Here is a 14,225-nt window from a genome sequence, read left to right on the forward strand (position 1 = left end):
GGAAACTTTTGTACAGATTCTCCTTCTGCATCATCGTTCAGAGCCACTTCTAAGTATGAGTATTGTGCATCAGCATTCCATTTTCAGTTAGCCCCAACACACCAAACTGACATATCTATGAACCAGCCTTGATTTTTTCCCATTTCTGTCAGCTTGTTATAAGAAAACTCACTCCATTTTGGCATGGGTATAAGATGAAGATAGGCAGATAAGCAGCATGTAACTGTGGTGGATGACTATAGTTAAGGCCTGGCCCATCTGCTAATGCAACTTCTTGTACCTTTTTTGTTTAAGCTTATTTATTTATTTTGTGAAAAAGAGAGCATGCATGCACACAGACTAGTGGAGGAGGGACAGAGAGAGGGGCAGAGAGAGAGAATCCCAAGCAGGCACTGCAATGTCAGCACGGACCCTGATGTGGAGCTTGAACTCACGAACTGTGAGATCAGAATCTGGTCCAAAATCAAGAGTTGGACACTCAACCAGCTGAGCCACCCAGGCACCCCATCTTCTTGTGCCTTTGACATTGATCATGCTTATCCTAGACATATCACTTTTATCTAACAGGGGATTGCTACTGAGCCTACCTAAATTTATGATTTGATTCATTTTACCCATGATGGATATCTCTGATGGCATAGATGCTTGGTGTCTCATGGTTACACAGTTCATCAATATTAGTTCTTAACAAAACAACAGAATGCTTTATGCTTTATGAGTGGTGCTACAGATGGCATGGGGACTTTCTCTAGAAAGTATTTGTTATAACTTTTCTATTACAGCTTGCATGACATCTTTTCCCACCACACATACAAAAAGGCTTCCTATATCTGTGACTCAAGAGACAGAGCTCCTTGCAACACACTTTGGATCTGCCTCAGAGCCATACTGGGAGTTAGTTCTCAGCCTTCCATGTCACTGGGTAAATTAGTTGGAGTAATACTCTCAAGTACACAATATGCTACCTTCAGAACTTGAAGATGCCTAACAAATGTTCTCTGCCTCTTCCTCAAAGTATACCTGAGAGATGTCCTTTCAGCCATAATAACACACACTTATCCCACATGCAAAACAAAAAAACAAAAAAACAAAAAAAAAAAAAACAAAAACTCATCCCCACTCTATCAAAAAATCCTTGAAAGTCTTAACGAATCATAATATCAGGCTTAAATTCTTGGATCTGGTAAAGTATATCAAGTCTAAACATGTATTCTCTTGATTTAGAGACCTATAAATTTAAAGAGAGAGAGAGAGAGAGAGAAGAAAACATACAAGTAAATTTTTTGACCTCATGCATACATCACATAGTTTTGGGAATAGAAACCAGAGAACTCTCTAAAACACACTCCCATTTGAAGAAAAAAAAAAGTTCACAGAAGTCACTACTCCTTGGCAACTCAGAATTCCTGCTATGCAAGTGTTTCCATGCCTCTGTCCTCTGGAAGTCAAAAATGTTCTTTGATTAGGTCCCAGTTCTGCTTCCTGGGAGTGGTTCTCAGCCACCTAAGGGGATTAGTCTTTTGTCATCATCTTTCTCCAGTTCTAAAGAGGTTGTTAAAGGATGTGCCCTCTTTCCTTTGACTAATTTCTGCCTGCAAAATTGGGAACCCAAAAGTTATTTTAGATATTAAACAGCTTCAGTCCTTTTTAGCCCTGGCTAGTGGTACTTTAGCCAAGCATCCCCAAATCCAGGTGTTTTATTTACTTGATCCCAGCCAACTACATTTACAAAAGAACAAATGTGTGGGTTTTATCATGTATTCTGTTTCCATGAACCGTATTTCTAAGGCCACAGACCTTTGGGTGCTTTGAGTAGTATGGTCCATTAGGAATCTGCGGGGCTACGCTTTCTAGAGGCCCTTTTATTCTCTGCAAGACATACTAGGTATCACCCTAAATCTTTTAAATAGTTTAGGAAAGCACAGGAGGACTACTCCTTAGGGTCTACATCCCTAAGCTACATCTTAAAGGCCCTTGATTTTTTCTTTGCCCCCAAACTGCATCTATCTTAATTTGATAATATTTTACTGGTTTGCAGGGTTAGAGAGCCTGAAGAATTTTAAAGAGTTTTATAAACCAGTGCATTGTGGAAACTCTCTATTGCCCCTTCATTCTGTTTACTAACTGGATAGTCCTTTACTGAGCTCATGTCTCACTTTCATTACCTGATCACATCCACCTAAATGAAGTTAGATCTCTCATTCTGCACTCTGCTTGGAGTCCATCTTATCCAAATCTACAAATTATTACATGTGATATCAGTCTTCCCAAGAATCAAAAAGGGCACTTTTTACAAACATTTAATGACAGCATCATATGGGCTATCATTTTCTAAGCCTCCTATATCAGCTTCTTTCTCTTGCCATCCAGGCTTAAAATCAGTGCCCCATATTTTAGTTTTTTTATCAGCATTCCACTTCAAGTACCACTTTTTGCATCAGATGACTTTTGCTTTATAACAACCACAAAAATCAGCGAGATACCAAAACAATAATTTACTTCTCACACATCTTACCAGGTTCCCTCTACTTTTGCCAGTTGAATTCACTCACATGTCAGTGGAACTACTGAGTTTGGGTAGTGCTACTTCAAACAAAGGTCCCTGGAGTGGCTTTTCTACATGATTCTCACAACCTCGTTGGACCAGCAAGCTAGCCAGGGCATGGTATTCTCACAGAAATAATAAAAGTGCCAAAGCATATGTTCAAGCACATTTCAGTCCCTACATGCTGAAAAAGCTCTTGCTTTTAGCCTCCCATTGGCCACACCAAGTTACTTTATTAGCTAGCCCAGAATCCAAGGGGGCAAATATACTTTGTGTTTTGGGGGAGGATTTGCAAAATTACATGGAAACAATGCCATCTGAGGAAGCAATGATACCTACTTTACTACTAAAGTAGTTTTGCAGAGAAGATAATGAATATGGTGCATTTTACACTCAAAAATACATATAAACATCCAGGGTATATCCAGGAGGCAACTGAGGTCAAAGACTTGGTGATATCAAAGCTACAGAAGTAGATTTGAGCAACACTGGTATATGGATATGCAACAATTTTGCAGTACATACAAAATCATTAGGATAAAAAGATTGTATGTTATAATAAATACAAATTCATTGGGGTAGACAGTAGATGACAAGGCAGAAGAGGATGCTAAAGTGTATAAAGTACAAGTGAGTATATGGTGGGCACCAGAAATAAAAGAGTTTGAGAGAAGAAGTTGTAAGATGTGCAGAAAGGTAAATAAGGCTGAAACCCAGAAATAGATAATTACGTTTGACAAGTAAGAGGTCTAATTTCCATGTTACAGACGTATGAAATAATCACATAATTTATACGTGGGTTTAATGATATCTAAATACAAATCATGCATCATAGCATCTGACTTTGGGGCTGCCTGCCCTAAGATCAATTTAATAAACATAAGACCTTGCTCATCGTATTCCTAGGGGCAAATTAAATATTAAAATTCTTTGATATCTACATCTAAGAAACTCTTATAATTAGATGCATATGGAAGGAGAGTAATTCAAATGACAAAAGCTGAAAAAAAATTAGTATGGCAATGCCTCTTCAGCCTGTCTCATTTACAATATGAGTAATAAAAAATATAATTAGAATAAAGCACTTTAGGAAGAACAAATTCCCCAAGCCTACCCTACAAGTTTCAACTCTGTGTTCCAGGGGAACTTATCTAAATGAGCAAAAAGAAAATGCAACCCACGGGGAATAACAAAATCATAAGTAATATCAGTAAAGTTGTTTGCTCCCCACAAGAGCACACTCAATAATATCAGTTGGAATTCCATACAAGAAGAGATAAAGTGTTAGATTCTGGTCCATTAGGAATAATTTGATATCTATCCGATTCTAATTTGTACAGATAGATTAAATAAAGAATGCTATAATGGAATATGCCTAGCAAAGCTTCATCTATTTTTTTTTTTACAAACATGGTACAAAACAAAATTATTTTGATCACACAGGTTGCTTTTGTGTATGCAAGTATTATAAGCTGAACTGTGTGTTCCCCAAAAGGATATATTAAAGTCATATTCCCCAGCACCTAAGAATGTAAATTTATGGGGCGAAGGGGGGCACCTGGGTGGCTCAGTTGGTTGATCATCTGACTTTGACTCAGCTCATGATTTCACAGCCTGTGAGTTCAAGCCCCACATCAGGCTCTGTGCTGACAGCTCAGAGCCTGAAGCCTGCTTTGGATTCTCTCTCTCTGCCCGTCCCTTGCTTGTGTACACACATTCTCTCTCTCTGTCTCTCAAAAGGAAGGGAGGAAGGAAGGAAGGAAGAAAAAGAAAGAAAGAAAGAAAGAAAGAAAGAAAGAAAGAAAGTTATTGCAGATGTAACTAATTAAGATGAAGTCATGCTGGAGTAGAGTGGGCCTTCAGTATAACATCACTGTTGTACATATAAGATGGCCCCTTGAAGATGGAGACACAGAGAGAAGACCACGTGAAACAGAGGACTGGAGTGACACATGGATAAGCCAAGAAACATCCAGGATTGCCAGCAAACCACCAGAAGCTAGAAAGAGGCAAGGGATGATTCCTGTATATATTTCAGAGCCAGCATCGTTCTAATAACATCTTGACTTGAGACTTCCAGCTCCTAGAACTGGTAGAAAATAAATTTCTATTGTTTTGAGCCACCCAGTCCGTGGTAGGTACTCTGTCATGGCTGCCTTAGACAGCTAACACAGCACGTCTCAATCTGACTGAATATAAGCAACTTACACATACATTTATATCCTATATGAAGATTTGGTGGCGACTTTAAAGGTGACCATTTCATAAAATAATTAGCCAGACACAAATTTTTAAAAAGCAAGATTAGCAACGTTACTGGTGAATATTCAAAAGGGGAGGATGTAGATTAGCAATTGTTTAAATGACTTAACAGAAAAATACGCCCTGTTGATAAGGAGGCAAATTTTAATATGATGTTTGGTGGCTTTAAAGTCAGGCAATCTAGGGGCGCCTGGGTGGCTCAGTCGGTTGAGCGTCCGACTTCGGCTCAGGTCACGATCTTGCGAACTCTCGGTCCGTGAGTTCAAGCCCCGCGTCAGGCTCTGGGCTGATGGCTCAGAGCCTGGAGCCTGCTTCCGTTTCTGTGTCTCCCTCTCTCTCTGCCCCTCCCCCGTTCATGTTCTGTCTCTCTCTGTCTCAAAAATAAATAAATGTTAAAAAAAAAATTTTTTTTTAAATAAAGTCAGGTTGGGGCGCCTGGGTGGCGCAGTCGGTTAAGCGTCCGACTTCAGCCAGGTCATGATCTTGCGGTCCATGAGTTCAAGCCCCGCGTCAGGCTCTGGGCTGATGGCTCAGAGCCTGGAGCCTGCTTCCGATTCTGTGTCTCCCTCTCTCTCTGCCCCTCCCCCGTTCATGCTCTGTCTCTCTCTGTCCCAAAAATAAATAAACGTTGAAAAAAAATAAAAAAATAAATAAATAAAGTCAGGCAATCTTGATGTAAAAACATCTAGTTCCACCATTAACTAACTGCTTGAGGTCAAGCAGTTTATTTGATTTTCCTAAGATCCAGTTTCCTTATGTGTAGAATGAAGATTATAATAATATCTGTCCCACAGAGTTTTCATAAAGACTTAAGTATATTTTCTTTAAAGCATAGTTCCAGTGCATAATAAGGGTGTTATTCTCTTACCTGATAAACTTTTGTATCTTTTTCGAAATCCTCATTCCTCACTAATGCAAATCGGAATATTTGCCTTTCATTTTCTTTTTTAAAATGTTTTTTTATTTATTTTGAGAGAGTGTGTGTGTGCACAAGTCAGGGAGGGGCAGAGAGAGAGGGAGATAGAGAATCTTAGGCAAGTTCCACGCTCATTGCAGAGCTCGACACGGGTCTTGATTTCACGTGTCATTTTCTTTTATCATCATATTTCCACATCCTCTAGCCAATCTGCACTTCAAAGATGAAATGCATGCTCTGTCCTATCAGTGATTAGGTGTAAAAATGTACAGTCTCTACAGTCAGACAAATCTAGTCTTCGTCCCAGTCCGGAAAGACTCAGACAATGCATCTAAACTTTCAAAGTATCTATTTGTTGTGCTATATAATAACATTATAATAATGTGTACCTCATATTAAGTGCAAAATATGCACAGAGTGTCTGAAACATAGAAGCTCAAAAGTTTCTGGGGCGGACCTCTCCAACCCCTCAATTCATTCAGGCACCAGTTTCAATTCAGGTTATCTCCGTGGTTTTTAGTTTTTACCAGGGCCTCAGCCCTCGTTGCCTCACGACAGAATCACTCAAACAACTTTCTAAACTAACTCCCTCAGCTTTGATCTCTCCACCCAGTCCTATGCATCCAGCATACTAGTAATGGAATGAACTTTATGGTGCTATTATGCCTTAAAAAAAAAAAAAGACACCTGTTCACCATTGATAATCCTTCTTTCTGACTTGCCATAGTCGTTATAATTTAGTTTCTCCCCACTGCAATCGACACTGTAATACACCACCCAGATCCCTACCGATGAAGGAGTACATCATTGAAGTTGCCCCAGTTACAGAGTGCTGACAGTAGACAGCTCTCAACTTCCAGGAACATCAGAGATTGCCTTATCGCACAGAGTCACTGCAGAGGTTATGCCCCCTTCCCAGGCTTCCCAACACCCAATGGCTCATCAACAAAGGCATACAGAGTCCTGATCAAGTTGGCCTATAAAGCTGAAAGGTCATTCTAGCTCCAGAGCTCTCTCCATGGGTTTGGCAGAGGCTATGATTGGAATTGCATTCTCAGCATCTCCTTCTTCCCACTCCTGCCTGAGTGCCTTTCTTTCACAACTGTGGATCCCAAGGGCTGCCCCTAAAAATCACCCTTCTCAACAAATTCCACCTCACAGTTGACTTTCCAGGATATGAATCTGACACATCCACCTAAGCCAGCTTTGTTTCAAAGAAGCCATCACTATAAATGGTTGTCAAGGTCGGCTTTTCTTCTCTCTTTAGCAAACTAATCACACACATACAATCATTTGTTCATCTATGCCTTCATTTTTTGAAAATGAGTAGAGCATGCTTCCTTCCCTGTAGGCTTCTTTCCTGTAGACTAGGAGGGGAACATAAGCATTTAAAACGAATGTGATGAAAACAGGATAGTAGCTCTTCTAGAGGTAGGTGTGATGTCCATATGAGCACACATAAGGAGCTAGAAATTGTTATTACCGTGCTGGTTCATAGGCAATTCTGCGGCATCTTTTTTCTTCTCTCTGTTAATGACAAACTCAATATTCACCTCTTCGAGGGAGTTCCTCCTGGCAAGTCTTCTCACGCCATTTATTTAGACTTTTTGCTGCCACTTATGTACATCTTTCTGGTGAAAATATCATTACTTTTACTTTTAATTTAAAACATGTGCCTACAATAGGCAAATGTATAAAGAACAGAGTTTCGCAGAATTGATTGGGGAGATGATATGTGTAAGTTAGCCATTTTCCCAGATACCCCAGCTGTCAGTCTGAACAACTCTCTGGAATGTATGGAAATGGCAATAAGAGATTTCAAGATAAAACATACAGGTTCCATTAAGACAGGGTTCACTATTTTCCAAAAATAAAATAATATTGATCTCTACAGCTCTGCTAAAATGTTCTCTCTCTTTCCATATCTCCAAATAAAGGCAGGGAAGTTTTTTTAAAAAGCTGGGAACACAACAAAAGTTAACTTTCACTTTACCTAGTAATTCTTCACTTATTACTCCAATACTAAGATGTTCTACCTATGTCAAAATGACACCCTATCACCTTACCCAGAACCCATAGAACAAGTTAGGAGCTCAATAAACATGTAAAATGAATACTTGATGAATAAATTAATAAGTTACCTGCAGCTTATTTTCCATTAAAAATCTGAAAAGCATACTCTTTGAAAAGCATTTTTGCATGCATATACTGTAAATATATATTATAAGGCTTTGCCTCTAAATTTCTAGGGTTAAAGCAATAAAAAATAGAGTGCGAAGATAAAACCAAATAGGCAAGTAAGAAGCCATGTCACATAGGATTGTAGAATCACAACCATATCCCAAAAGAAAGAGTAACATACACAGAAGTTCTAATTTGAACCTTTTTCGGTGGGTAATTGCATTTTCAGGACTTATATATTTAAAGTTATTCTGTACTATTTGCTTTATAGAATTTTTCAGTGATAATTATGCCAAAAGTCATGTCTAAATCACCACTTTTGTATGAACTTGCTCTAAATTTAATACTGTACTCAAAAGCTGTTCCTATGTTTTCTTAGCAACATTTCAATGATTTAAAAAGAGAATATTTTAAAAAGTTGTAGATATTCTATTTGGGATGAACATACTAATCAATTATTCTTTCCAAGACACTTAAGTATACTTCAAATAAAAATTCTTGACTTTTTCATTATAGGTGTGGGTAACATTAATAGCTTTGAAATAACAAATTGCAGTGAGCTGATTACTTCACCACGATTACACTACCATAAATTACAGGAAGGAGGAACCCAAGGCTTAACCTCCTGCGTGTTTCTCCTACAATGAGATTCTTACTGATTGTCCAAGACTTTTAAGGAAGCACTGATATTAAAATATTTAGTGTGAGTGCTGTAGGATATTGGATCAAATGGAGAATTTAGGGTTGGAACAACACAACTGGATTTGGGATAAAGCAGTAACAGGAGGTGGTGGACTTAAATCTAATTCTAACATTTAAACTCAAATGTGATCCTTCCGAAGCAAAGATGGCAAAAACATTTGCTTGTTTCACGTATGTGTATATATATATATATATATATATATATATATACACACATATGTGCATGTGTGTGTGCACAATTGCATATACTATGTATGCAATTGCAAATGCTGTATATAGAATTGCAAATATGTTTTGCATATTCATATTAAATTTCAACCTTCTTTCCACTTCTGAACTTCTGTCCCCCTTTACCCTGCTCTGCTCTTTTGATAGGACTTATCCCCTCCAATTACATAGAATTGACTGGTTGTTGATACTGATTGTCTGTCTCCCTTAGAATGTAAGCTTGAGGAAGACCAGGATTTGTAGAAATTTGTGTGCCTTTTGTTCATTGAAGTATCCCAAGCACTTACAGCTGTACCTGGCACATAGTGGGGGCTCAATAAATATTTTGTGGGTAAATACCAAAAAAAAAATCTCAAATGTGATCCAATACTAATCTCTCTGGCATTTTATCACCTACAGTTACATTAACCTAGAAAGTCAATCATTAAATGCAACAAAGAAAGGTACATTTTTATATAAACTGGACAAGTTGACAACAATTCATCATACGCTTTTTTATATATTCTGCATTTATTAATTTTAGTACATTTGTATACACAGAAAAAAATCTTACTAAGAGCATCTTCAAAGGCAAGAACTGCAAACTGGTTGAGTATATTTAATTTGCTGATGCTTAATTGCAGGAGATGTGAAAGCAGGATGATGAAAGGGAATAGGAAAAATATAAAAAGATAAAGAAAACGCCCTTCCTAAAAAGATTTTAGTCCTTCCTTCCCATTTTTTTCATGTCTAGAGGCTGGAACACTATGTTTCATTCTTTGGTTGACTTTTCTTTCCCACTTAATAACTAATGAAGCAAAATCTACAAGGCATGTTTTACAGAATTAAAATTTTGTGAGTATAAATAACTGTGAGTATAAATAACAAGCAAAACATATAAGGAATTCACTGTAAATATCTCCCCAAGATATGTTAATCTTGAAAATGAGTATAAAGCGTATTAAATTTTATAAATTCTTTACTCTTGGTATCTCTTTATAGTGAAAGATTTTACACAACACTTAAGTGTTACCTAAGCTCTTCCTGTTATCAAGCCTAAGATCTTTGAGGGAAGATATTATATATGATTTAGTTTGTCCATTTATAATGTGTGTGTGTGTGTGTTTGTGTGTGTGTGTGTGTGTGTGTGTGTGTGTGTGTGTGTGAAGTAAAAAGAGAGTAAACAGAGAAAAAGAGTGAAACAGAATAAAAAGAACCAGAAAAAGATCAGGCTTGGGCAGGCTGGTCTCTTTTAGGTAACCATCATAACTGCAGAAATGAAGATAGAAAGAATGAATGTTTAGCTTTGGTATAAAAAGTTTAAAAATCAAACTTTTGGCAGATTCTTTAGCTTTTTAAGTCACAAGAAGCTAGATCTTTACAGCATCAAAAGCCAAGTTCTTGCTATCAATATAGGCATAGAATGAATAAATAATTGATCAGTAAGTGATATCTCCAGGCACTTGAAACTGCAAGTTGGGAAGAATTCAGAAGAGTCAGAGAGTGAGTCATTGAAGGAGCACTGAATCTTGCCCTACCTATCGTTAAGTTCACCATGTATGCACACATGAGGGGTAGATTGATCTCACTGATGCTTCAGGAGGAGACATGTTTCTTGCATGTCAGGAAGCAATCTGAGGCAGTGTCAGGAGAGTCCTCACATGCTCTGATAGGACATAAGGAGCACGCAATCCCTCAGACCTTTCTATGCTCCTTGGCTGGGAGTGTCCAGGTGCGACACCCAAAGCTGGTTGGCTGAAAAAGATTTGCAGTGGTTACAAAGACATGCGTTGGTGGCCATGGAGAATGAATCAGATGAGAGGTCTCTCAGCACAAGCTAATGGGAAAGATGTCAATAGCAGTGACTGGGTGCCTCCCACTCCTTCAGATATGATGATATTTTTGGTACATCCAGGAAAAATGTCTCCCCCAAAAATGCAAAATTGAGGAAGAACCTAAATTCATTTTTTTAAAATCTCAAATTGACTAAGTTTATATGAATTGACTAAGAAATATTATGTTTTCTCTCATCAAATTGAATGGGAGCATTTCTATTGAAAAACAAAAATGTCACCATTGAGCACATTTGACTCATAGCCTGGAACTGTGTTCATACTACATACGTCTTTCTTTTTGTGAGCTATCCATGATTCTCTTAGGTTGTCTTTGCAAAATTCTAGTCTAGTCTTTTATTCAATTTACTTGTTCTTGTTATAACTCTGAAATCTTGAATTGGGCCTATGGCATTAAATTAGCACTCAATAAACATGCAGGAAGGAAGGAAGGAAGGAAGGAAAGAAGGAAGGAAGGAAGGAAGGAAGGTAGGAAGAGAAGAAGGAAGAAAGCTATAAAACTAATGCCTCCCTATATCTTACTCAATATTTCCAAATGTATTTGAAATTTACTAATTATTTTGCCATCGTATTTGTTATATGATCTGCCTGTTCCATTTAAAGAAAAAAAAGGTAAATTACATTTGGGAAGGAAAAAGATACTAGTAAAGACAAGTGCTCCCATGAGAGGGAATTCTGTCCAGGCATCTGACTTAAACTACATGTATTATGGTTTTTCAGGGCTCTATAAGAATGTTTTAGGTTACTATTTTTTAAATCATGGTGAAGGGTGAATTTTCTAAAACATTAAACCAATACAGATATCATTAAGAGAAATATTTTAGGTTATATAATAAAATGAGCAATTGAAAGGTAGACTTCAAATAGAGAAAATTATTGTGTGCATAGGACAAAAGATTATTGTAATAAATCTTTTAAGTCAAATAGAGAAATATAAAATTAAAAAGAGAGAGAGAGAAAAAAGAGAGAAAATAGATAATGAGAATGTGTAGGACATAATTATGACATCATTTTAAAAAATAGTCATTAAAATATGAGTAATATACAACTTCACTAGCCATTCAATAAGTGCAAATTAAATTAGTTTTTTCTGAAAATAAGATTGGCAAATAAAAAATTGATAATAAAAAACAAAAAGACATAATAAAAATGATAGTAAAAATGATAGCACCCCAATGCCAGGTGCAACATTTTGGAGTACAGTTGTAGGCATCATGGTATTTAATGTGTGGATACTTTGACCTATAAATGTCACTTCTGAAAATTTAACCTAAATAATCAGACATATTATAAGGAAAGGGTGCAAGGATTTGTACACCTGAGTTGTTTAGAGTAGTGCAAAATAACATTAGCTTAAATGGTCATCAACAGGATTTAGATACATAGTCTAGATACATACAATAAAAAATACTCTGTGGAAATTAAAAATGATTATGTTGTTGGCTTTTGGATGTGTCCAAACTATAGTAAGTGAAAAATGAAAGTCCTAAAAAAATGCAACCTATGAAGGTTATTTTTGTTTTAGAAGCTGAAGAGGAGGGAAAGAGAAAGGGATGGGGCAGGAAAAGAAGGGGAGAAAGAGAAAAACAACAGAAACTAGAAAGACATTCTGCAAATATATTGAAAACGATTACTCTTGGATTGTGGGTAATTATAATCTTCTTCATTAAAATTTTTATTTAAAAATTTTATTTAATAGCTTACAATGAAGGTGCATTAGGTTCAATGTCAGAAGAACAAGCTAATAAAGATATTTCTATTCTGGAAAAATATAATTAATTAACAAGTTAATTGTTTATGGAAAAATAAGGTCCTTGACATCAAAATGACTGCATCAGAGTAAAGGGTGGCACTGGCAGCTGGAGGTCTTTGGGTGCAAGCTGAAAGCACTCTGAGGCTGGCCAGAGGAGCTCCCATGGGTGGGAGACTGGGAAGTGAATAACCATTATTTGAAGGGCCAATAAGTGCACAGTGATAGGAGGCTCTGGATTCCTGGGGCAGCACGCGGTGGAGCAGTTTCTAGCCAGCTACTCTATCAATGTATTTGATATGCAGCAAGGGTTTCACAATCCCTGGGTGCAGTTCTTTCTGGGTGACCCCTGTAGCTAATAGGATTTGTACCCAACTCTTAAAGGTATAGGACAGTTGTCCAATGTGTGTGACCCCCACCAACCAGTACCAACAAAAACTCTTTTATAGAGTGAATTGCGTTGGCACGAAGAATGCCATTGAAACTTGCACAGAGGCTGGGGTTCAAAACTCATTTTAACCAGAAGTACCAGTGTCATCTTTGAGGGTGTCAACATCAAAAATGGAACTGAAGATCTCCCTTGTCCCATGAAACCCGCAGACCACTACACAGAGACCAAATCTTACAGGAGAGAGCAGTCCTGGGCATCAACAATTCTGAGAGGCATTTCTTAGCCATGGCCACCTGCCGTCATGGCATTTTCAGCCCAAGAGACCCCCAGTTGGTCCCCATCCTCATCAAGATGGCTGGGAAAGGCAAGGAAGGTGAAGTTTGAGATTGGAAATGGAGAGAACTTGGTGGACCTCACTTTCGTGGAGAACCCAGTGCACAGACATATCTTGGCTGCAGAGTACCTCTCCTGAGATGTGGTTTAGTGAGAAGGCACTTCACATCATCAACCATGAAGTCACCTCTTTCTGGACATTCCTGTCCCACATCCTGACAGGCCTCAATTATAAGGCCCCAAGTACCACATCCCCTACTGGGTGGCCTGCTCCCTGGCCCCCCTGCTTTCCCTCCTGGTGATGGCGATCAGTCCTGTCATCCAGCTCCAGCCCACTTTCATACCAATGCCAGTCGCATTGGCCAGTGCATTCCACTATTACAGCTGTGAGAGCCAAAAAGGTCATGGGCCACCAGCCACTGGTCACCATGGATGAAGCCATAGGAAGGACCATGCAGAACTTTCACAACTTGCGTAAGGTTGAGTGAAGCACCCCAGAGTCTGGACCCTCTCAGTGCATTCCCTGGCTACTAACTTTCCCCTGTGGACCAACAAACTAACCCTCTTCACGTGAGTTTCTTCTGAGCTTAGGTCTCTTCCTGCCAGTTAGATGACAGCCGACTCAGCTCTTCCGTGACCACAAAGTGGGAGAAAACAGCAGACATTTCTCCTTTTGTAGGCTTGGGTTTGAATTTCTTAAAGCAAGCAACTTCATATTCTACTATTTTGTGTTTTCTCCTTCCTTCCTCACTTTTTCTCTCCCTCCTTCCTTCTCTCCCACTCCTCCTCTCTCCTGGGATACTCATCATTCCAATGTCCTTGCATTTAATCAAGGAAGCTATAGGAAACAAACAACTCATTTGCTGATTAATGATGGGAAACTAAATTTACTTCCAAGAAAACCCACACTAGAAGAGAAGCCTAGTTCAAAGAAACACATATTACAAATATCTTAGAAAAAAAATCAGAAGTTACAAACACTTCAAATGTACATTTCAAATAGATGCAGAATTTAGAGCAAAAACTTTGAAAAAGTTTCAGTAATTGTAGCCACACCACCACCACCACCAATCTCCAGAAGGAAA

General features: G+C 38.2%; 1 pseudogene; it reads left to right on the forward strand.

Annotated features, from left to right (window-relative positions):
- Positions 1 to 13,628, forward strand: part of LOC125148655 (sterol-4-alpha-carboxylate 3-dehydrogenase, decarboxylating-like) — a 96,062-nt pseudogene extending 82,434 nt beyond the window's left edge.
- Positions 13,629 to 14,225: the final 597 nt, after the last annotated feature.

Source organism: Prionailurus viverrinus, chromosome D3 (assembly GCF_022837055.1).
Source record: "Prionailurus viverrinus isolate Anna chromosome D3, UM_Priviv_1.0, whole genome shotgun sequence".
Lineage (NCBI taxonomy): Eukaryota > Metazoa > Chordata > Mammalia > Carnivora > Felidae > Prionailurus > Prionailurus viverrinus.